This window comes from Lepidochelys kempii, chromosome 11 (genome assembly GCF_965140265.1).
Source record: "Lepidochelys kempii isolate rLepKem1 chromosome 11, rLepKem1.hap2, whole genome shotgun sequence".
Lineage (NCBI taxonomy): Eukaryota > Metazoa > Chordata > Testudines > Cheloniidae > Lepidochelys > Lepidochelys kempii.
Window position 1 is genome coordinate 2586272 of NC_133266.1, and position 23308 is coordinate 2609579.

The window sequence follows — 23308 nt, forward strand, 5'->3', positions numbered from 1 at the left end:
GGCAGCTCGTTCCCAGTATCCCCCTTGCTGCAGCCCGGCTGGTCTCTCTTGTCTTGCCCTCCTGCCCCCTGACTGCCTCCAACCCGCTTGGCGCAGGGCCTGCAAGTGCCAGCAGCCCTGCCCGTGTGACAGGCCCATGGGGCTGGCCCTGGGCAAGGCTTCAGCAGCCCCCCCTCTGCCCCCGCTAGTCCCTCACGCACTGTTCGCCAGCCTCGTGCCCTTCCGCCCCATATGGGACGACCCCCCCCCAGCATTGCCCAGCCTCTGCCCGCACACCCCACACAATGCTCCTGCTCAGACCCAGGATTGGGGGGGCATCGCTGGGGGCACGGCCAATAGGTGACCTGGACGGGGGGAGGCTGGTGACAGGTTCACCCGAGCCCGAGCCCCCTCCAACGGGCACCTGCTCTGCCCCATGCTGGCTCGGCCGACTCGCTGCCAGCCCAGGGCTCTGAGCTCACTCCCCTGGCATCTTCCGGCCCCATTGCTGGGGTTGGCTTGTCCCACTCCCTCATGAATGAGCTGCCTGTCGTCCCTGGCCATGTTTTGCTCCCCCCCCCGCCCAAGCACCCCCCCACACACACACTTTGGTGGACTAATTGCTGGAGTTCAGCTCATTAGCGGGCCGGAGGAGGGAGGGGGCCAGGCTACTCCATCACCAGGCTGCCGGGCAGGGTTCCCCTCCCTCGCCTGGCCTTGGCTCGCCAAGCCCTGGGCAGAGCAACAACCCGCACCAGCCGAGAGACCCTGAACAAACCTTGGGGCAATAAAGCTGCCCCTCCCCCGGCTACTCGGCGCCAGGTAAGGGGGGGCTGCCAGCTGCTGAGTGGGGTGGGCAAACCCGGGTCGAGCCTGCCGCAGAGGCGGCCGGGGCCGGGCGATTGGGAGCAGCTGTCGGCAAAGGCTGGCGTGTCTCTGTTACTGTAGTCGAGGGGCTTGTGCCAGGCCCTGCCCAGCCCGGTGGCCCACAGGCCCGAGGAGCTGGAGGGCACAAGGCCCCACTCCCCGAGCCCAGCCAGACCGGCAGGAGCTGGGGGCCGGCTGGTTTTACACTGCAGCTTGCGTGTTTTGTGATGGGGTGAGCTGATGGGGTGGCCTGGGGCTGGCTCCGGGACCAGGGGTCCCTTCCAGGCCTGTGTCCACAGGGGCGATGGGGCAGAGCGCCGGGGGGCCGCCGGCTCAGCTGGTGAGGGAAGCTGAGTGAGAGGACAGGACACCGTGGGGCAGGGCCCGCCTGGCAAAGACAGCGAGTTTGTCTCTTGCAGCGGGAGGGAGCCGGGAAACTTGCAGATCTGGGGTGTGAGAACCTCCCCCCGCCCCCCCCCCCGCCCAGTCCGCTGGCCTCCCGCAAAACAACAGCTGGTGTCACCCACATCGCAGGCAGCGACGCCAGTGTGCCTTCCGGGCCCAGTGTCCTTCATGGGGCACGGGCACGGCTCTGCCATGAGCACCAGGCGGGTGCCTGGCACAGTCAGTGCCACTCGTTCTAGCCAGGGATGGAGCCGCCCACTCGGAGAAAGCTCCAGTGGGTGCAGCCACCTGCCCAGCAACACCAGCCGCCATGAGCCCATCCCCCTGGCGTCCTGGCTCCTCAGTGATACAGAGCCCTGTGCAAGGTCTCGGGCCTGGTATTCAAACCCTGTCCCCAGGCACAGCATCAAGCTAGCCAACGGCCTCTGTGTGCCCATTCACAGGGACTGGAAGAGCCGGGCTCGGGGGTCCCAGGCTAAGGGGGCACCCTGTACCCCACACCCGGGGGGGGGCGAGGGGGTCTGCTCTGCTGCTGGAAACTCTGACTGGGCAGGGAGCCAGTGTGCCCACAGCAGAGCTGTTTCCGGCATAGGCCTAGTGGGCAGAGATACCCGGGCCCACCCTGAGCCCTGCATTAGGGCAAGAGCGGCGTGGGCCCCACCATGGGGTGCCCGTGTGGGCCCCACCTTCGTGGGCACCTGGGGGGCCATGGGAAAGTCCACAGATTGCAGCAGAGTCAACATTATAAATTACTTCTGTGCCTTCATTCACGCACTGGGCCATAAATGGCCCTGGAGCCGGGGAGGAAATGCTGGTTAATGTTTGAAGAGGCTTGGACTCTGCCACCAGCTAGGGCCCGATAATGGGGAATGGCCCGGCCTGCCACCCGCCCCAGCCATCACCTGCCCCGCTGCAGCACGCACAAACCAGGCCTGGCCCAGGCTCCCTGCCCCCGTCAGCAGGCCCTGGGGAGCTGGCGAGCCAGCAGCGCACCCCTGCGGAGCGCCCCATCACGTGGCCTCGCGCCCGCCCTGCCCGCCTCCAGCCTGGCCACGGGCGTGGTGCTCGGCTTTGGGCTGCGTGAGGCGAGGGTCAGGGCCCAGGAGAGGGGAAGGGGCCCTGCCCATGGGACGCTGCATGTGCCCACGCCGGTGTGAATGATGTGTGAGCATTCACCCAGCCGGCCATGGCATCGTTCCGCTCCAGCCGTGGGAGCTGGCTGAGTGTCTGTCAGACAGCGTGGCCGTGAGCAGCCGTACGGAAACCTGGCCAGTCAGCTGGCTGTCTGGTCCAGCTATTCGGCATAGCGGTCGTATTCCCAAGTCACCGCCCTGCGAGGGTCTGAGGGTGTCACTCAGCCGGACACAGGCTGCAGAGAAAGAGGCGACACCCTCTCCAAACCCAGGCCGGTGGGCAACGAGGGACACTGAGTCATGCCCAAGGGGGTCTTGGACAGGAACCAGCCATGGCTGGGTGAGACAACGGAGCCCCAGGACACACCCTGCTGCCTTCTGGCAGCAGAGCAGCCGATGTCCCAGGGCAGCCGTGCAGGGAGTTGGCTGGCAGGCTCTGGGTGTTGTCAGCGGGGTTGTAGTTGCCTTGTAGTCTCAAGTTCTGGCTGGGAGGGTACTGAGGACTGTGCCTTTAAGGGCTGCGCTTCCCTGCCAGCCAGTGAGGCCGGGGCTCTGTGACACTCTCGTTGTGCGCAGCCAGTTGGGCCCGGGCGCTGACTAACCCGTGTCTCCTGCAAGCACCTGACCTGGGGGGCAGTCGCTGGACCCCACACCGGGCAGCCTGGCTCTGCCCAGGAAACAGATCACAACAGCCCTGTGTTGCAGAAACGTCAGTGCCCATGTGGAACACTTGGCCTCACGAGGGCATAAGTGCAGCCAGACTGGGTCAGCCCACGGCCCACCCTGCCCCTAGCCTGTCTCTGACTGTGGCTCATACCAGGGGGGCAGGGGCTGGGTACAAACTAGGGTAACTATGCAATGAGCCATCCCTGGCTTCCACTCCCAACTTCTGGGCCCTGCCACACCTCGTGGGCCTGCGGCGGTGCTTGAAATCTTCGTCCTTGGGGAAACCAGCTAATGCCTGGCCCTGTGCTCCATCCCCCCTTCCCCATGCTCTTTGTCAGGTCTCAGCTCATGGCCTGTGGAATCATTAAACATCAGGCCCCCTGTCGCTGCTGGGCCCTCCCAGAACATCAGAATGGCCACACTGGGCCAGGCCAATGGTCCATCCAGCCCAGCGTCCTGTCTCCGACAGTGGCCAATGCCAGGTGCTTCAAAGGGAATGAACAGTCCAGGGGAATCGTCAAGTGATCCAATTCCCAGCATCTGGCAAAGAGAGGTTTTAGGGACCCCCACAGCAGGGGATTGTATCTGTGATCATCCTGGCTAATAGCCATTGATGGACCTGTCCTCCAGGCACATAACCAGTTCTGTTTTGAACCCTGTTGTACTTTTGGCCGTCACACCATCCCCTGGCAGTGAGTTCCACAGGTTGGCTGTGCACTCTGTGAAGAAGTAATTTATAGAATCATAGAATCTCAGGGTTGGAAGGGACCTCAGGAGGTCATCTAGTCCAACCCCCTGCTCAAAGCAGGAACAATCCCAACTAAATCATCCCAGCCAGGGCTTTGTCAAGCCTGACCTTGAAAACCTCTAAGGAAGGAGATTCCACCACCTCCCTAGGTAACCCATTCCAGGCTTCACCACCCTCCTAGTGAAATAGTTTTTCCTAATATCCAACCTAAACCTCCCCCACTGCAATTTGAGACCATTACTCCTCGTTCTGTCATCTGCTACCATTGAGAACAGTCTAGATCCATCCTCTTTGGAACCCCCTTTCAGGTAGTTGAAAGCAACTATCAAATCCCCCCTCATTCTTCTCTTCCGCAGACTAAACAATCCTAGTTCCCTCAGCCTCTCCTCATAAGTCATGTGTTCCAGTCCCCGAATCATTTTTGTTGCCCTCTGCTGGACGTTTTCCAATTTTTCCACATCCTTCTTGTAGTGTGGGGCCCAAAACTGGACACAGTACTCCAGATGAGGCCTCACCAATGCCGAATAGAGGGGAACGATCACGTCTCTTGATCTGCTGGCAATGCCCCTACTTATACAGCCCAAAATGCCATTGGCCTTCTTGGCAACAAGGGCACACTGCTGACTCATATCCAGCTTCTCGTCCACTGTAACCCTTAGGTCCTTTTCTGCAGAACTGCTGCCTAGCCCCTCTGTCCCTAGTCTGTAGCGGTGCATGGGATTCTTCCTTCCTAAGTGCAGGACTCTGCACTTGTCCTTGTTGAACCTCATCAGATTTCTTTTGGCCCAGTCCTCCAATTTGTCTAGGTCCCTCTGTATCCTATCCCTGACCTCCAGCGTATCTACCTCTCCTCCCAGTTTAGTGTTATCTGCAAACTTGCTGAGGGTGCAATCCACACCATCCTCCAGATCATTTATGAAGATATTGAACAAAACCGGCTCCAGGACCGACCCTTGGGGCACTCCACTTGATACCAGCTGCCAACTAAACATGGAGCCATTGATCACTGCCCATTGAGCCCGACAATCTAGCCAGCTTTCTACCCACCTTATAGTGCATTCATCCAGCCCATACTTCTTTAACTTACTGACAAGAATACTGTGGAAGACCATGTCAAAAGCTTTGCTAAAGTCAAGGAACAACACGTCAATTTCTGCTGTTTGTATTAAACCTGCTGCCTGTTAATGTCACTGGGTGATCCCTGGTCCATGTGTCACGTGATGGGATACATGCCACTTCAGGAGTCGGGGTGGATACAAATGTCGTTCTTTCCGACGGCCAACACTGAGACAGGGCTAACAATGCTGCTGCAGCCCTGCTTCTGGCCATCGCTGACGCAGATCAGGTGACTCAACCAGCTTGCACTCCATATGGCTTGTATGTACCATCAGCCCCGGTCAGGGACACTCAGCCACCAGTGTCAGGGGCTGGCAAATCTGTGCGCCACCACGAAACCATATTTCTTCCTTGCAGCCTTTCTAATGCTCCCAGGGCTTTTCCCTGCAAGGCCACCAGCTGGGCTGAAGGACTCCACTGTGCGGGGAGACCCCCCGGCTCGTGCCCAGCCTGGGGCGGGGGGGATAAGCAGTGCAGACACACAAACTGCTGGCTTCCCTGCGGCCCACCCGACTGTGCCATCTCTTTATTGGTCTCGGTGCCCCTCGGCCAGAGTAGCGTGCCCATGGGGACTTGCTGGGCAGAGAAACAGATGCTCTGAGGCAGGGAGATTCTTCAGCGTGACCTGGTTCTTTACCTTGTGCACATGGTCCTGCTTCCCTAAGCCTGTCCAGCATGCAGGTCCCTTGCTCAGAAATTCCCACACCTGCCCCTCCCATGGGCTCTGTGCCCAAGAAGCCCCATCATTCCGCTGCTTCTCAGGGTCACCCTTGTGACTGCTTTGCCAGCCTTCCTGCCTGCAACCCACAGAGACTGAGACCAGTCTCCTAGCCCCCCTGACTGTGCACCCTCAGAAACCCCACCAGAGCCCCCTGGCTCAGCTCTGATCTGCCATGTGCTTTGGGTGGTCACCCCCACTGTTTGCAGCTCTCTCTACTCCATAAAAGGGCTTAATTGCTCCTGCCTCTGAGTCTGAAGGAAGGTGCTTGGCACCCACTGACTTTAACCGGGACTGTGATTGTCTGTGGATCCAGGACTCACCCGATCGGCACTTTCATGCTGGCGAAGGTGGGATCCTGCTGAGGTCGGTGCCAAGCCATCTGCCCAGCACGGTAGCGCCCTGGCGAGTTGGTCTCTTGTAGCTCAGCATGATCATTGCAGCAGATAGTTCTGTGCCGGCTTCATCTCAGGGAGAGCTGCCGCTGTGGCAGGGCCGGGGCCAGCTCAGAGAATGGGGCTGGGACGTGCCTCGGTTGCCCTGAGGATGCACTTGTCTGGCCTGAATGTGATGCTCCCCCCACCCCCTCGGTTTTTGGAACTCAGGGTGTAGATTAGCCTCGTTCTTCCATGACAGCTCCAGGCACCCCGATTCCATCTGAAACATTCCTGGGGCTGGTTGAATAGCAAGGGGCCAGCGGGGGGCTGCAAACTGAGCCTGCAATCTGCCTGGGCACCGGGCAAACTGGGCATCGGCTGAGGTATTTGTTCCATCGCATGGGGCGTTTGGGGTGGCTCCTCCTCAACTGTCATGCTGAGGTGGCCTGGCTCTAGGCACAGTCACCCTCTCTGGTGCCCGCCCATCACCACCAGGGCGGTACCCACTGGCCAGGCTCTTTGCCCTCAGTTACCCCCCTGCCCTTTCAGTCTCGCAGGGCCACTGGGGTTCCCCACAGAGCGGGTGCCTCTGGGACTCAGGGAGAGAACCTCCATACTCGGGTCCGCCCCAGGAAACGCCCCTCCTTCGTTAATTACCCCGGCTCCGCAGAGGCAAGGGGCCAGGGGAACTGGGTCACGTCCTGCTCCGGCTCGGCGCACCCTGACCGCCTCTTGCCTGGGTTTACGGAAGCTACGGGAAGGAGGCCAGAGCCAGGCAGGAGTTCCCGGCCCAGCAGACACAGAAGCAGGCAGTGGCGAATCAGCCACTGGGCCAACGGAGTCATGCCCTGGGCCCTGGCCAAACTCTCTCTGGCCACCCAACGCTCCTGCTGGGGAGCAGGGGAAGCCCCCGTGCCACGATCCCGCTCCCTGGCAGGAGTGCCGGGCAGGCGGGTGGAGTGGGGGAAGTCCCTGCGCCCCGACCCATTTCCCCGGCAGGAGCGCCGAGGGAGAGTGTGGGGTACTGCAGGCAGAAGGGATGGGGAGGGGCCCCAGCTTGCTCTGGTCCAGGGACCCACAACCTGGAAGCACAGACCATCCCCAGCCCCTCAGCGCCAGAGGCCCCAGGACAAGTGCGGCTCTGCAGGACAAGGACATGCACCAACAAGTCCCTGGGGTCGGGTCCTTCCTGCTCTCGGCTCCAGAGATCAGCTGCCCCGCGGGCGCCCGCATGGGGATCCCCCTGGGCAAGCAGCACCTCGGGGAGCCCCATGGGTGCCCAGAGCAAAGCCTGGGACCAGGAGACACTGAGCCCCTTCCTGTGCCAGAACCGTGCAGGGCACCAGGGGCCCACCCTGCCACTGGGCAGCAAAGCCAGGGCAGTTTCGGGCGCACACGCCCGGTGACACGGCTGAGCGCGTCGAGCATGCATGGGGTTCCAACGCCGCGAGCGAGCCGGGAACCAGCGGCTCCTTCCTGCAGAGAAGGCCGTGGCGAGGTGCCAGGGTTGGAGGGAAGTGGGCTGCTTGGCCTGAGGACCCTTCACTGCATCCAAGGCTCTTTGCGGCCCGGGGCAAGGGCCTCACTCCTGCTGGACAGGCCGCTCCCTCGGGTGCGGCCGCCCCCTTGGCAGCCTGAAGAATCACAGGCCGGTCCCTGACTTGGTACCTGCACCCACAGCCGCTCCTGGAGCCCGGCTCTGGGGACGGGGTCTCCCTCTGCTGGCTGTCAGGGTGCTGCAGCAGCTGAGCGAGGGGTATAATGGGGACCCCCCCACAATTAGCTCTGGGATCTTTCCCACCGGGGCTCTGACAGCTTTAAAGCAGGCCAAGCCTGGGGCCCGCAGTTCTGCTTTCCCACTGGGAGGAGCAGACATTGGTCTGTGTGTGGGAGTGGGACGCTGGCTCAGCACAGGAGATAAGATAAGCTGGAGAAACTCCCCAGTGCTGTAAAGCAATAAAACAGGATGATGGCCCCCATCAAACTTTTCCGCCCCCCCTCCCCTCGGGGAATGCAGGCTGGGGGCCTCGCTGGAGCGGGGCGTGGGGGGATGTCTGGACTGGTCACTTTCTGCACAGCCAGACCCTGGCTCCGATCACTCCATTCTGCAGCCTTGGGATATGGGCTTCTCTCTCACTTCCTGTCCTAAACCGTCACAGAGCTTGGCTTTGTGCCCGTTAAACAGCTGCCACGGCCCACCCAAGAGGTGGGGCCATTTCAGCGCCGGACGGGTGAGCGCCATGCAGCATGGCTGTTCGACCGCTGCTGTGCCTCCCCCCAGCAGTGGCTGCATTTTGGAGCTAGGTGAGGGACTCGTATACATGTACAATGCGGTAAAATACTCCAGAAGAAATAGGCACAGTCACTGCATTAAGGGCCACCCCTGGCTCCAACAGAAACTGAACGCAGCACGTAAGCCAAGGCTTTGGCTTCAGGACCAGCCAAGACATGCCAATGGGCTGCAAAGACAGACCCAGGTTTGCCACAAGTGGGCAGGACACGGGGGCCCTGGGCTCACTAGCTCACGCCCACAGGAGTTAACACCCACAGGAGTTTCGTCCCAGGAGAGGGGAGGGTGAGTCACGCTGCTCCCTCGGGTGATGGGGACAAAAAGTGAGACTCCAGAGAAAGCTCTCAAGGATTCTTTTGGTTTTGCTTCCCATCAGCTGGGTAAATATTTACCAGGCCAGTGATCTTTACCAGGCAGCAGGTGCTAAAGAATGATCGATCAGGGAGACTTTAATTCCAGCTATGACAGTGCCCCGACCTGTCCAGACCTGAGAGACCAGGATCAACAGCTCACCTCCATCTGTCCCCACCATTGCGGCTCTGGGGGCTTCTGGTCCCTTCTCTGCCCCTGCCCCAGTGGGGGTCTGGGCTGAGTCCCCACAGGAGAACGGGGCTGGCCATACTGACCTGCCCTTGGGCTGTCAAAGCGTGGGATGAGGTTAGAACGGCAGGTCCCTGCCACACCTGTGTCCAAAGACCAAGGCCTCGACCCAGCCAACTGTAGTATAGGAAACTGCTCCCTGTAGGAATGTGCGGCAGGTAGCTGTTACTGATACGCAATGGATTGTAAGAAACCTGCTATCTGATGTAGCAAATTCCTACAGATAGCAGTTTGTCCCCTGCACTCACGGCAGGACTAAGTATTATCTAGACCATCCCTGACAGGTGTTTGTCCAACCTGCTCTTAAAAATCCTCAATGATGCAGATTCCACAACCTCCCTGGACAATTTATTCCAGGGCTTCACCCCCCTGACAGTTAGGACGTTTTTCCTCATGTCCAACCTAAACCGCCCTGGCTGCAATTGAAGCCTTTTGCTGCTGGTCCTGTCCTCAGAGGTTAAGAAGAACAGTTTCTCTCCCTCCTCCTTGTAACAACCTTTTATGTGCTTGAAAACTGTTCTCATGTCCCCTCTCCGTCTTCTCTTCTCCAGACTAAACAAACCCAATTTTTTCAGTCTTCCCTCAGAGGCCATGTTTTCTAGACCTTTCATCATTTTTGTTGTTCTTCTCTGGACTTTCTCCAATTTTGTCCATGTCTTTCCTGAAATGTGACACCCAGACACAATACTCCAGCTGAGGCCTAATCAGCATGGAGTAGACCAGAATAATTACGTCTCATGTCTTCCTTACAACACTCCTGCTAATACAGCCCAGAATGATGTTTGCTTTTTTTGCAACAGCATTACATTGTTGACTGATATTTAGCTTGTGATCCACTATGACCCCAAGATCCCTTTCCGCAGTTCTCCTTCCTAGGCTCCCATTTTGTAAATGTACAACTGATTGCTCCTTCCTAAGTGGAGGACTTTGCATTTGTCCTTATTGAATTTCATCCTATTGACTTCAGACCATTTCTCGAGTTTGTCCAGATCATTTTGAATTTTAATCCTATCCTCCAAAGCACTTGCAACCTCTCCCAGCTTGGTATCATCCGCAAACTTTATAAGTGTACTCTCCATGCCATTATCTAAATCACTGATGAAGATATTGAATAGAACCGGACACAGATCTGATCCCTGCGGGACCCTACTCGTTATACCCTTCCAGCTTGACTGTGAACCACTAATAACTACTCTCTGGGGACAGTTTTCCAACCAGTTTTGCACCTACCTTATTATAGCTTCATCAAGTTTGCATTTCTTTAGTTTGTTTAAGAGAAGATCACACAAGACAGTATCAAAGGCTTTACTGAAGTCAAGATATGCCACATCTACCGCTTCCCTGCATCCACAAGGCTTGTTACCCTGTCAAAGAAAGCTCTCAGGTTGGTTTGACATGATTTGTTTTTGACAAATCCATGCTGACTGTCAGCACATTATCTTCTCAGTGTTTGCAAATTGATTGCTTAATTATTTGCTCCATTACCTTTCCAGGTACAGAAGTTAAGCTGACAGGTCTGTAATTCCTTGTGTTGTCCTTCGGGTGACCAGACAGCAAGTGTGAAAAACCGGGACAGGGGGTGGGGGGTAATAGGAGCCTATATAAGAAAAAGACCCAAAAATCGGGACTGTCCCTATAAAATCAGGACATCTGGTCACCCTAGTTGTCCTTATTTCCCTTTTTATAGTTGGGCACTAGATTCGCCCTTTCCCAGTCTTCTGGAGTCTCTCCCATCTTCTGTGACTTTTCAAAGATAATTGCTAATGGCTCGGATATCTCCTCAGTCAGCTCCTTGAGTATTCCAGGATGCATTTCGTCAGGCCCTGGTGACTTGAAGACCTCGAACTTGTCTAAGTAATTTTTAACTTGTTCTTTCCCTATTTTAGCCTCTAATCCGACCTTATTTTCACTGCCATTCAATATGTTAGACATCCAATTGCCACCAACCTTCTTGGTGAAAACAGAAACAAAGAAAAAAGAATGAGGAGGACTTGTGGCACCTGAGAGACTAACAAATTTATTTGAGCAGAAGTTTTTGTGGGCTAAAACCCACTTTATCGGATGCATGCAGTGGAAAATACAGTAGGAAGATGTATATATACACAGAGAACATGAAACAATGGGGGTTGCCATACCCACTATAATGAGAGTGATCAGGTAAGGTGAGCTATTACCAGCAGGAGAAAAAAAACCTTTTGTAGTGATAATCAGGATGGCCCATTTCCAACAGTTGACAAGAAGGTGTGAGTAACAGTCGAGGGGAAAAATAAGCAAGGGGAAATAGTTTTATTTTGTGTAATGACCCATCCACTCCCAGTCTTTATTCAAGCCCAATTTAATGGTGTCCAGTTTGCAAATTAATTCCAATTCAGCAGTTTCTCACTGGAGTCTGTTTTTGAAGGCTTTTTGTTGTAGTATTGCGACTTTTAGGTCTGTAATCGACTGACCTGGAGACTGAAGTGTTCTCCGACTGGTTTTTTAAAGTTATAATTCTTGACGTCTGATTAGTGTCCATTTATTCTTTTACATAGAGACTGTCCAGTTTGACCAAAGTACATGGCAGAGGGGCATTGCTGGCACATGATGGCATAGATCACATTGATAGATGTGCAGGTGAACGAGCCTCTGATAGTGTGGCTGATGTGATTAGGCCCTGTGATGGTGTCCCCTGAATAGATATGTGGGCACAGTTGGCAATGGGGTTTGTTGCAGGGATTGGTTCCTGGGTTGGTGTTTTTGTTGTGTGATGTGTGGTTGCTGATGAGTATTTGCTTCAGGTTGGGGGGCTGTCTGTAGGCAAGGACTGGCCTGTCTCCCAAGATCTGTGAGAGTGACGGGTCATCCTTAAGGATAGGTTGTAGATCCTTGATGATGCACTGGAGAGATTTTAGTTGGGGGCTGAAGCTGGTGGCTAGTGGCATTCTGTTACTGTTGGAAATGGGCCGTCCTGATTATCATTATGTAATGAGGCTGGTTCTGGCGGGACCCAACGGAGAGTGCCAAGTCAGGACAACCTGCATCAAACAGGGCAGTCACAGCCCGGGGCTGGGGTTTCTGTGCACACCAAGGCAAACCAAACCAGACAGACAGAGAGGACTTTGGTTTTACCCCCCGGGGCTAACCACAAGTCACACAAGCAATTCCCTCAGACACTCCAGTTTCTCAGTATCTCCACTTGTTATGGGGACACGTGGTTATGAAAACCAATACCCCAGTAAAAGAACAAAGCTTCTCTCGATCCCAAAGGACCAAGCCCCAGATCCAGGTCAATGTACAAGTCAGATCTTACCCACAAATCACGCTGTTGCCAATCCTTTAGCATCTAAAATCTAAAGGCTTATTCATAAAAGGAAAAGATACAGACGGGAGCTAGAATTGGTGAAATGGAATCAATGACATCCAGTGATGGCCAAGTCCTTGGTTCAGGCTTGCAGCAGTGGTGGAATAAACGGCAGGTTCAAATCAAGTCTCTGGAGAACATCCCCAGCTGGGATGGGTCCTTCAGTCCTTGGTTCAAAGCGTCAGGGTAGCCAAGTCCCTCCAGAGGTCAGAAGCAGGACTGAAGACAAGATGGAGGAGCTGCAGCAGCTTTGTATAGTCTCTTGCCGTGTGGTCTCTTTCTGTGTCCCAAAGACAAGCTGCCCATCCCATGGCCTGGAAACACTTCAGAGTCCTTTCCCTAGGCAGGTCCCTGCACACCTGGCTGAGTCCCCAGGCATGTCTGCCTTCTCTCAATGGGTCAGCTGTGTCGCTGATGGTCCTTAATGGGCCATCCAGCCGGCTAGGCAGAGCTGACCCCAACTTGTCTGGGGTGTCCCCCAGAAGCAGAGCATAAGTTTGAACTACAGACAGCATAGAGCCAATATTCCTAACTTTAACTACAAAAATGATACACACAGATAGACAGCATCATCCTAACCAGCAAACCATAACTGTGCCTTAGACACCTTATTTGACTCCCTTTATACAAGATTTGGTGCCACTACAGGACTTTGGTTGCAACAATGATCTATACGGTCCCAGCTTATGTCAATAACGTCACACCCCCAACGCAAAATTGATGCAGGAAGGGATGACACAAACATCACTGACTGCATCCCAAGAGCTCCGCATCCTTGGTTCTGTCTTACTACAGCAAGTATTGGTGTATAACCGAAATGGTTTATCAAAGTCATGTTCAATAACGTGATTGAATCTCTTTACAAACTCCAGGTAAAACTTGGTTAGAACAATAGTGGATTGGATCTGCTTTTGCGCCATGGTTCCTGTATGTCTCGTGATCTTGCCAAGAGCTAAAGAACATAGCTACTTTATCCATACAAACTCTGGCAAATGTTTGGAACCCAATTAACGTCAAGTCAATGTAGCTATTAATGTTGTCCATAGTACAGGAATCTTGGCATTTAGCTATGAAAGCAATATGGTAGCGTGTCTCAGTTTCCCTTTTCGTACAGGACATCGGGTCTGGAACCTCTTTTCCCCTGTGAAAAGTTCCAAGACTGTTTACAGGCATTAACTGTGAAACGTCAGTATAACAAGGCCTTTTAGCATAAAGTGAGTTCTCACGTATTCCTTTTACCGTGTCCAAGGGCTTTCCCAAAAGATTAGGCACATTGTACATTTTTACAGTTTTTGGTAACAGCAACACATTAGTCACAAAAATTACCATGAGCAATAACAACAAATCCTTTGCAAGTGTCCATCTCCAGTCATGTTTGTCATGCCACACCTTCGGCTCAATACCATTGGGGTTTTGGCATTTTAGGGTTAGCCTGTGGCTTCCCTTTGCAAAATTAAGTTCTCTTTTTCCTCCTTGTCCTGAAGGATCAAACCCTGATTTCTCTTGCTTAACAGAATTCACTGGCTGATTGGGTGTGCTCTCTGTGCTAACAGCTATTAGCAAGTTTCAGAGGAGCAGCCGTGTTAGTCTGTATTTGCAAAAAGAAAAGGAGGACTTGTGGCATCTTAGAGACTAACCAATTTATTTGAGTGTAAGCTTTCGTGAGCTACAGCTCACTTCATCGGATGCATAGTCCTTCTTCTCCCTGACAGCCAAGTAATTTGCATTACCACAGACAGGTGCCAGTTCACCAGTTTTCAGATCCTTAACTGCTGGATTCCAAGGCAGGACTCTGTCTTAAAGAGATACCATCCATTTTCACTGACAAGCCAGACTCAAAGTTCTGTTGTCCTTCCCTTACCAACCTCGGCTTCCACATGGAATTAGATGTTAAGTTCACTGAGAGACTACAAGTTATATCCAAAGTGTCTAGAGATGAGAGTTTACCTGCCATCCCCTGCATTCTCGAGAGATTTCAGAGTAGCAGCCGTGTTAGTCTGTATTCGCAAAAAGAAAAGGAGGACTTGTGGCACCTTAGAGACTAACCAATTTATGAGCTGTAGCTCACGAAAGCTTATGTTCAAATAAATTGTTTAGTCTCTAAGGTGCCACAAGTACTTCTTTTCTTCTGACATCCAGAATTACCTCTGGTCCATCCAGCGGATTCCTACACAATCCCCTTTTAGGCAAACTCACAGACTTCCCAGATAAAAGGTCAGAAGCATTCTCCTTCCCTTTGCCACACACAAGCTCAGGAATCTTTTCCTTCTTGCTTCAGGTTTCCACACCCTCAGTAGGTAACACAATCAAATCACCTTTCTGCTCTCCTTGTGCCCTGGCTAGGGTATCACCCAGATCAGACAGAGTTGCTACAGCCTTTCCCAACAACACACTAGCAACAGGCAAAATACAAGCGCCAGAATTGTCTCCTCTCTGGGATTTTACATAGACACTAACTGGATGCGACCTAGTTACAGGGCCATTCTCCCGAGCAGACGCAAACTTAGGACCCTTCCCTTCCTGGGCTTTAGTTGAATTCAGAACAAACTCTGAGACAACTGCACCATTCTCAACCATCACAGGCTGAAAGGCCCCTTCTGTCTGCTCCACAGACACAGAAGAGCCGGACACACTTTCTCCTTTACCAGACACCCAGCTTGGGATCTCATTCCCCTGGTCCCAGCACACAAGGCTGGTCACAGATAACTGCTTGGAGATTGGGGTAGCTCCCTCCACAGGCAAGTCAATACCCCAGACAGACACAGGCACGTTTCCCTCACTGTCACAATTCTCCACCCAGGTAACAGGTAAGGTCCAGGGACACTCATCTTCCACTCTCCTCGCCTTCCCACCCTGCTGACGAGACACAGCCATCAGCTCACAAGGCTGCCTAGGCTCATCCAGACTTTCCTTACCAAGCACCTTGCCACTCCCCACAGACAAACTGCTGCTCTTCTCTCTACCCTGAGCTACTTCCAGTAAATCAGTTACCCTTTTCAGGTTCACTTTCACAAGCTGTACTAGCCAACAATCCATCACCCATCAAAAATCTACCCTTTCCTTCCTCAGTTAGGGCTTTAACCTGACCATCCACTTTAATCAGCTCCTGACCAATGAGTTCTTTCTGTTCTTGATCTAATTCCAGGTTCACTTCTGAGACATTAGACAGACATTCAGAAACTTCATTCACAGACAAACTGCTTTTTTGCACAGACAAACAGCTATTTCCCACCAGGTTAGCGTCCCCCTCCCCCTGGTCAGAGCAATATAACATACCAACATTGTTACAAACTGAAATTTCAAGAGGATACAGTTTCTCAATTGCTTTTTTGACTTTGAGCTGAATTCTGGCAGTTTCTTGTCGCAGCTGGTGAACCCTCTCCTTAGCAGCGATCCTTTGCTTTCCCAGCCATCGAATTTCTGCTAGTTTCTGTTCATGCCCAAGTTGCCATTTGTTTGCTGCCTTTTGCATTCCAATTGCATCTGCAGCTTCTGTATCCTCAGGTAAGGGCTGTGCTCCTGCCTCCTGATCACTGGCCATTTACAGATCTCGCAGTTCTTGATTTGTAGCTTTCTTTCCAAAGCTTATCCGCTTTTCTGAGCACAAATCTTCCAGGGCTTTTTTGCTAAGGCCCTTATATGCTCTTTGCTCACCCATTGCAACTTCTCTTTAACCAACCAAACTCTCAATACCAAAATTCAAATTTGGATAGTGTGGGGTTCTGACCCAAAGCTTAATTGACCTGGTTCTGTGGATCCAATCACAACTACGCCACTGTAACGATGCTGGTTCTGGCGGGACCCAACTGAGAGTGCCAATTCAGGACAAATTGCTTAAAGCAGGGCAGTTACAGCCCAAGGCTGGGGTTTCTGTGCACACCAAGGCAAACCAAACCAGCCAAACAGAGAGGACTTTGGTTTTACCCCCCTGGCTAACCACAAGTCACACCAGCAATTCCCTCAGACACTCCAGTTTCCCAGTATCCCCACCAGTGCCATTCATTATGGGGACAGACGGTTATGAAAACCAATACCCCAGTAAAAGAACAAAGCTTCTCTCGATCCCAAAGGTCCAAGCCCCAGACCCAGGTCAATGTACAAGTCAGATCTTACCCACAAATCACACTATTGCCAATCCTTTAGCATCTAAAATCTAAAGGCTTATTCATAAAAGGAAAAGATACAGACGGGAGCTAGAATTGGTGAAATGGAATCAATGACATACAGTGATGGCCAAGTCCTTGGTTCAGGCTTGCAGCAGGGATGGAATAAACGGCAGGTTCAAATCAAGTCTCTGGAGAACATCCCCAGCTGGGATGGGTCCTTCAGTCCTTGGTTCAAAGCGTCAGGGTAGCCAAGTCCCTCCAGAGGTCAGAAGCAGGATTGAAGACAAGATGGAGGAGCTGCAGCAGCTTTGTATAGTCTCTTGCCGTGTGGTCTCTTTCTGTGTCCCAAAGACAGCATAATCATAACCAGCAAACCATAACCTTGTCTGGGACACCTCATTTGACCCCCTTTATACAAGATTTGGTGCCACTACAGGACCTTGGTTGCAACAATGATCTATACGGTCCCAGCTTATGTCAATAATGTCACACACTACAAAAGGTTTTTTTTCTCCTGCTGATAATAGCTCACCTTAACTGATCACTCTCATTACAGTGGGTATGGCAACCCCCATTGTTTCATGTTCTCTGTGTACATATATATATTTTCCTACTGTATTTTCCACTGCATGCATCTGATGAAGTGGGTTTTAGCCCAAGAAAGCTTATGCCCAAATAAATGTGTTAGTCTCTCAGGTGCCACAAGTACTTCTTGCTCTTTTTGCTGATACAGACTAACACGGCTGCTACTCTGAAACCTGAAACAAAGAAGTCATTAAGCACCTCTGCCATTTCCACATTTTCTGTTATTATTTCACCACTCCCCTCCTACATTGAGTAAAGGGCCTACCCTGTCCTTGATTTTCCTCTTGCTTCTAATGTATTTGTAGAATGTTTTCTTGTTACCCTTTATGTCTCCAGCTAGTTTGATCTCGTTTTGTGCCTTGGCCTTTCTAATTTTGTCCCTACATACTTGCGTTATTTGTTTATATTCATCCTTTGTAATTTGACCGAGTTTCCACTTTTTGAAGGACTCTTGTTTGAGTTTTAGATCATTGAAGATCTCCTGGTTAAGCCAGGGTGGTCTCTGGCCAGACTTCCTGTCTTTCCTACGCAGTGGGATAGTTTTCTCTTGCACCCTTAATAATGTCTCTTTGAAAAACTGCCAGGTGCCTTCAGTTGTTTTTCCCCTTAGACCTGCTTCCCATGGGATTGTATCTACCAACTCCCTCAGTTTGCTAAAGTCTGCCTGCTTGAAATCCATTGTCTGTGTTTTGTTGTTCTCCCTCCTACCATTCCTTAGAATCATGAACGCGACCATTTCGTGATCACTTTCACCCAAGCTGCCTTCCACTTTCAAAATCTCAACCAGTTCCTCCCTATTTGTCAAAATCAAATCTAGACCAGCCTCTCCCTTAGAACAGCCTCTTCACCTTGTGAAATAAAAAATTGTTTCCAATACATGCCAAGAACTTCTCGGATAATTTGTGCCCTGCTGGGTTATTTTCCCAACAGAAGTCTGGGTGGTTGAAGTCCCCCATCACCACCAAGAACATAAGGTTGTCCTTATTTTCTGACTTGTCCTAATTTGCGAAAAACTGCTAACTGATGTAGCTAATTCCTCCAGAGAGCAGTTTCTTACACCATAGGGTGTGTGAAACTGCTCTCTGTAGGGACTTGCTACCTGTAGCAGGGAGAGGTAGTGAATTGTTACCATTAGCAAGTTACTGATACGTATGGTTGTTCTTATGTGCTGACTTGTCCTAATTTGCTAAAACTTGACAGTGGTGTGGTGGGATGGAAGCATAAAGTGTTTGGCTTCCAAAGGACCCTGCCTGGATTCATTGTAGTGGGACACGGGACATGTGGAGGATGATTTAAACTCTTAATTTCCTTAGGGTTCGCCTTCAATATACTTCTATACTGGTGCAATCTCTGACCATTACAGTTCATCCACTCAGCTGGCAGCAACGCCCTTGTCCTGGTGCCTTGACTGAGAAAGGTTCTGATCAAAGGGAGCGTAGATTCCACCCCGCTCCTGGGGTAATATCTCACTGGAGATGAACGGGCTTGTTCAGAAAGAGATTTTGAAGTCTGTAGGGTAAAGATGAGCCAGATGGGTTTGTCTCCATGCAGGTATATTTTATTCTTGGGGGGTGGGGGGCTGCGTAGAAAGGAAAGAAGTATTTTGGTTTTCCTATTTCCCTTACTGAGGACCATCTATGCTCCCCTGAAATTTTTCCTGGCAGAAGCAGTTCCTATCTATTTGTCACAGGGTCAAAACATGGCTGCCGTCACACAGAGGCATTAGTGGTGGTGGAGGTGAGAAGAGGGCCCAAAAGTCCTGTCCCTCCCCCAAACCCTCCCATGCATGTGGACGCCATAATGTGGCTCCTGCTTAAATACCCTGATGGCAGACGGGGAGGGGCGGAAGGCCCTGCCAGCTATACGGAGCACCCCAGAGGAGCCAGGCCCTGTGTGGAGTGCATGCTGCTACACCTATTCCGTACTGGTGAGGGCAACCCTCACTCCCCAGGGCTCCTGGTGGCCCCGGGGCTTCCCCGGCTTCCACCAGCACAAGCACCCCTCCTGCCGCCACTGCTTGAAGATCTACCACCTTCTCCTCCTCCACCCCGTGGCTCAAGCTTTGCAGCCATACCTGAGCCCGCAGTTGGTAACGTGCTCATGATCTCTACAAAACATGGCATCGGTTGATTATAACTGTTGCTACTGAGGATCTCAAACTCAGCCAAACCTTGGTGGGGAGGCAAAGCGTTTGCTTGAAAAGCTGGCATGGTGTTTTCGGTGAGGGGAATAGCTCTTTAGAGGCTCAGGCTTCTCCCACGAACAAATGAGCCAATGAAGCAGCCTAGCAAAATCAACCAACCTCCCCTGCTATTTCCATTCGGAGGAGAATTGATGCTGAATCCTGCAGCTGACAGAATGTGATATAAACAAGTATCACACAGAAAAAATATTTCACTGCAGTGTTTTCCCCAGAAATTCAGATTAGGGGGGTGTTCAGAAATACAGGGGGAAGGGGGAGGACCCATGAGGGGTGAGACCGTGAGGGCAAAGGTGGGCTCTATGGCACCACAGTAAACACTGAAAAATGTTTCACAACCATTTTATTCGATTTAACTCATGTTTGTAAATCATCACACAAATTACAGTTGGCTACTCAAGCCTACTATGAAGCACTATACCTACATCCTTCTTGGTCCCTTCTTGTAATTTTGCACAGCTCCGTTAATGAATTTCTTGAACGCAGTGCATTCATTTTTGGTAGCTTCTCGTGTGTCAGGTGCTTCCAGTCCTTCATGACATGCTCATGATCAGGCAGAAGGCGACTTCTTTCGGAATCCAAAATTCTATCTAACGAGGGAAAAGAACGCTCGGCTGTAGCTGCTGTGACCGGGAGTAGCAAGAGATGAATTCCTACTTCCTTCATCCCAGGAAACAGAGCACAAAAATTGGGTCAAACCATTAGTGATGACAAAGAAGAAGTTGAAGTCAAATCTACATTCGTCCATCATATGGTATTCCACTGTGTGTTCAAATTCTCTGTTCTGTCCTGGTCCCGTGGCAACCCCATTGCTGGGAGAGCCTCACTCCACTCAACTGTCGGTGTTTTATAAGACAGGCAGCTGTAAAAGCTACGTAGAGGTTGATGGAATCCAGAAGTTGTTGTTCTAGAGATGTAAGAATCAAGTCCATGTACTTTACTTTTTCAGCTGCCTTAACAACACTTCTTGTCTTCTTCATTTAAGGAGTTAATTTAAGTGCCCTAATTAGTCAACGTCTGAACTGAAGTCTTTGCTTCTTCCAGTACGTTTTCAATGGATCTCTGATTGATCCAAGTGTGGCTTCCATTGCTGGACAGAGATCTACTACTGTTGTAGCAGATGCCTGAATGAAACCAAGTGGTTTCAACAGTAGACTTACAAGAGAGAGAATGGCCATAGTCTTCTCTGAACGTAGGAGCAAAAGTAATCCACCATCCACTACTCAGATCCATCCCATCTCGGTAGATACTTTCCAAAGCCAATAACAATGGTTGCAGTCATTTTAAGACAACAGTCAAGAATCGCTCATGAGAAAGCCAGCGGGTTTTCCCAGGTTGGACTAATTTGAACTTCAGTCCCAGTGCATCTTCTATATTTTCCAAGACCTTGAGTCCTTTTGGATTCTGACTGAAAAAGAGTGTAATGAAGACATTCAATTGATAGCTTCTGAAATGCCTTTTGAAGATTCTGCAGCTCGTCCTAGCGCTAGTCGGAGCAGATGGCCCCTGCGGTGTGTAGGGGAGAGACCAGAGTTACACTTTTCTCTGAGCGAAGCTTGTACTCCACTATGTCTTCCAGAGACGTTTGCAGCTCCATCAAATGCACAAGCAGCCATCTGTCTGGGGTTCAATTGAGAAGCATTTAACTCTTCTAAGACGTGGCTTGTCAGAGGTGCAGCCGACGTGTCTTCTATAACCTGAACATCTAGAAATTCATCTACTGGCCGACCCCTGACAACAAGATAACATAGGCAGTGACTTAACATTTGACAGCCATTTGCATCGGTGCATTCATCAGACACGTATGCACATTCTCTGAATGTGGTGAGAGAGGTCTTCACTTTTTCGACGGCTGACTCTTTCACTGTTGCACTGCATGCGTCTAGCCAGTCAGCGGAGTTTCTTGCAGAAAGACAGTGAGCATCTGCTGGTCTTGGTCGGAACCAGTGTCCAACTTCCAGATTAACAAATGACCATGCACTTAACATTGGCCTCCAGTTTGTAGCGTGTGGTATCTCTTGCTTAAAGAGAAAGGATGATGTGACAGCCATGTTTGTTTGAATAAACTGGGTTGTGTCACCAGCCTTGTAAAGTATTTCTAAAATTGGCTTTGACAGTGACTGGCTTATAAGGCTTTCTGCATGTCCCTGCAGTCCCGAGGATTGGTGTTTTGCAGCCTTTTCACAGCATTTGTCAGCATTGACTTTGCTGATCGGTCTGGCAAACCAAGCTCTTCCACTTTTACTCTATAAATCCATGGTATGCTCGCAGCTTGAATACTGCGTGCAGTCCTGATCGCCCCATCTCAAAAAAGAGCTATTGAAGTTGGAAAAGGCACAGAGAAAGGCAACTAAAATGATTAGGGATATGGAACAGCTTCCATATGAGGAGAGATTAAAAAGACTGGGGGACTTTCCAGCTTGGAAAAGAGACGACAAAGGGGTCTATAAAATCTTGACTGGTGAGGAGAAAGTGAAACGCTCCCTCACATAACACAAGAACTAGGGATCACCCAATGACATTAATAGGCAGCAGGTTTAAAACAAACAAAAGGAAGTACTGCTTCACACAACACACAGTTAACCTGTGGAACTCCTTGCCAGAGGATGTTGTGAAGGCCAAAACTAGAACAGGATTAAAAAAAAGAACTAGATAATCTCATGGAGGACAGGTCCATCAATGGTTGTTAGCCAGGGTGGGCAGGGATGCAACACCGTGCTCTGAGAGCCTCTGTATGCCCAAAGCTGGGAGTGGACAACGGGGGGATAGATCACTCAATAATTACCCTGTTCTGTTACTTCCCTTTGAAGCACTTGGCATTGGCCACTGTCAGAAGACAAAGGTATTGGGCTAGATGGACCATTGGTCAGACCCAGTATGGCCGTTCTTATGTTTTATGTAAAAATTAATGATAATATAATAAAAATGTTTAGTACAGAAACTCAACACCTGCCAAAATCAATCACTTGGGCAACACAGCTCTGTCTGCTGGATACCTGGGCAGAGTAGGCGAGCTCATGTAAATACAGCCTGGTCCTGAAGCCTTTCCCCCGCCCCCTGGCTCATCACTAGCTGTCAGGGGACAGCTCATTCACACCTTGCTTACAAATCATCAGTCTCAATTATAAGGTTGGCCAACATCGCGGACCCCAATGCGCCGACATGGTCAGCAAAAACAAGAGCTGTGTGAGGAGGCTAGTCTTTGTTCAGACTTTTCAAACCTGTTATACTTTTCCAGGTACAAGTATTTTATCAAAAAGAAAAGGAGTACTTGCGGCACCTTAGAGACTAACCAATTTATTTGAGCATGAGCTTTCGTGAGCTACAGCTCACTTCATCGGATGCATACCGTGGAAAATATAGAAGATGTTTTTATACACACAAACCATGAAAAAATGGGTGTTTACCACTACAAAAGGTTTTCTCTCCCCCCACCCCACTCTCCTGCTGGTAATAGCTTATCTAAAGTGATCACTCTCCTTACAATGTGTATGATAATCAAGGTGGGCCATTTCCAGCACAAATCCAGGGTTTAACAAGAACGTCTGAGGAACAGTGCTGGGGGGGGGGGAGGGAAATAATAAACAAGGGGAAATAGGTTACTTTTTATAATGATTCAACCGTTCCCAGTCTCTATTCAAGCCTAAGTTAATTGTATCCAATTTGCAAATTAATTCCAATTCAGCAGTCTCTCGTGGAGTCTGTTTTTGAAGTTTTATCGTACTTCATATCTGCTTTTAAAGTGCGTATTAATGTGTCAATTTCAGTTCAAATTTCCAACCAGTGACTAAACTGGCAAGAACTATTGGTAACTAGTTGACCACTGTGGGGGCGTTGGGGAAATTCAGGGGTCGGGGGGGCACAGGCCTCTGGGGGGGGGTGTAGGGAAGGCCCGGTTTCACTGAATCAAGTCTCCTGCTGCAGAGGAGCTGCAATGACTAGGCCCCACTCCATCCCAAATTCTAGGGCAGTTCAGATCCGGATCGGAGCTCGGCAGCTTGGGCTGAGACTCCGCATCGCCCGGCGCAGGAAACGGCAGCGTTCTTTGCACTGGGGCATGGCGCGTCCAGTCAGCGCAGCCTGCAAACCCTTCAGGGACTGGTTCCTGCGGCTCTGACAGGGAATTTCCCCAGACCCCAGCAGCAGGCTGGGACGGCCTCTGGCCCCAGGGCTCTGCT

General features: G+C 51.4%; 1 protein-coding gene across 1 annotated transcript in view; it reads left to right on the forward strand.

Moving 5' to 3' along the window:
- The first annotated feature begins 652 nt into the window (after positions 1-652).
- VIL1 (villin 1) overlaps positions 653-23308 on the forward strand; it is a 42729-nt gene continuing 20073 nt past the window's right edge. Inside the window, exon 1 of the mRNA XM_073304961.1 lies at positions 653-801. The gene's annotated coding sequence lies outside the window, so the exon portion shown is untranslated. The remainder of the gene's footprint in view (positions 802-23308) is intronic.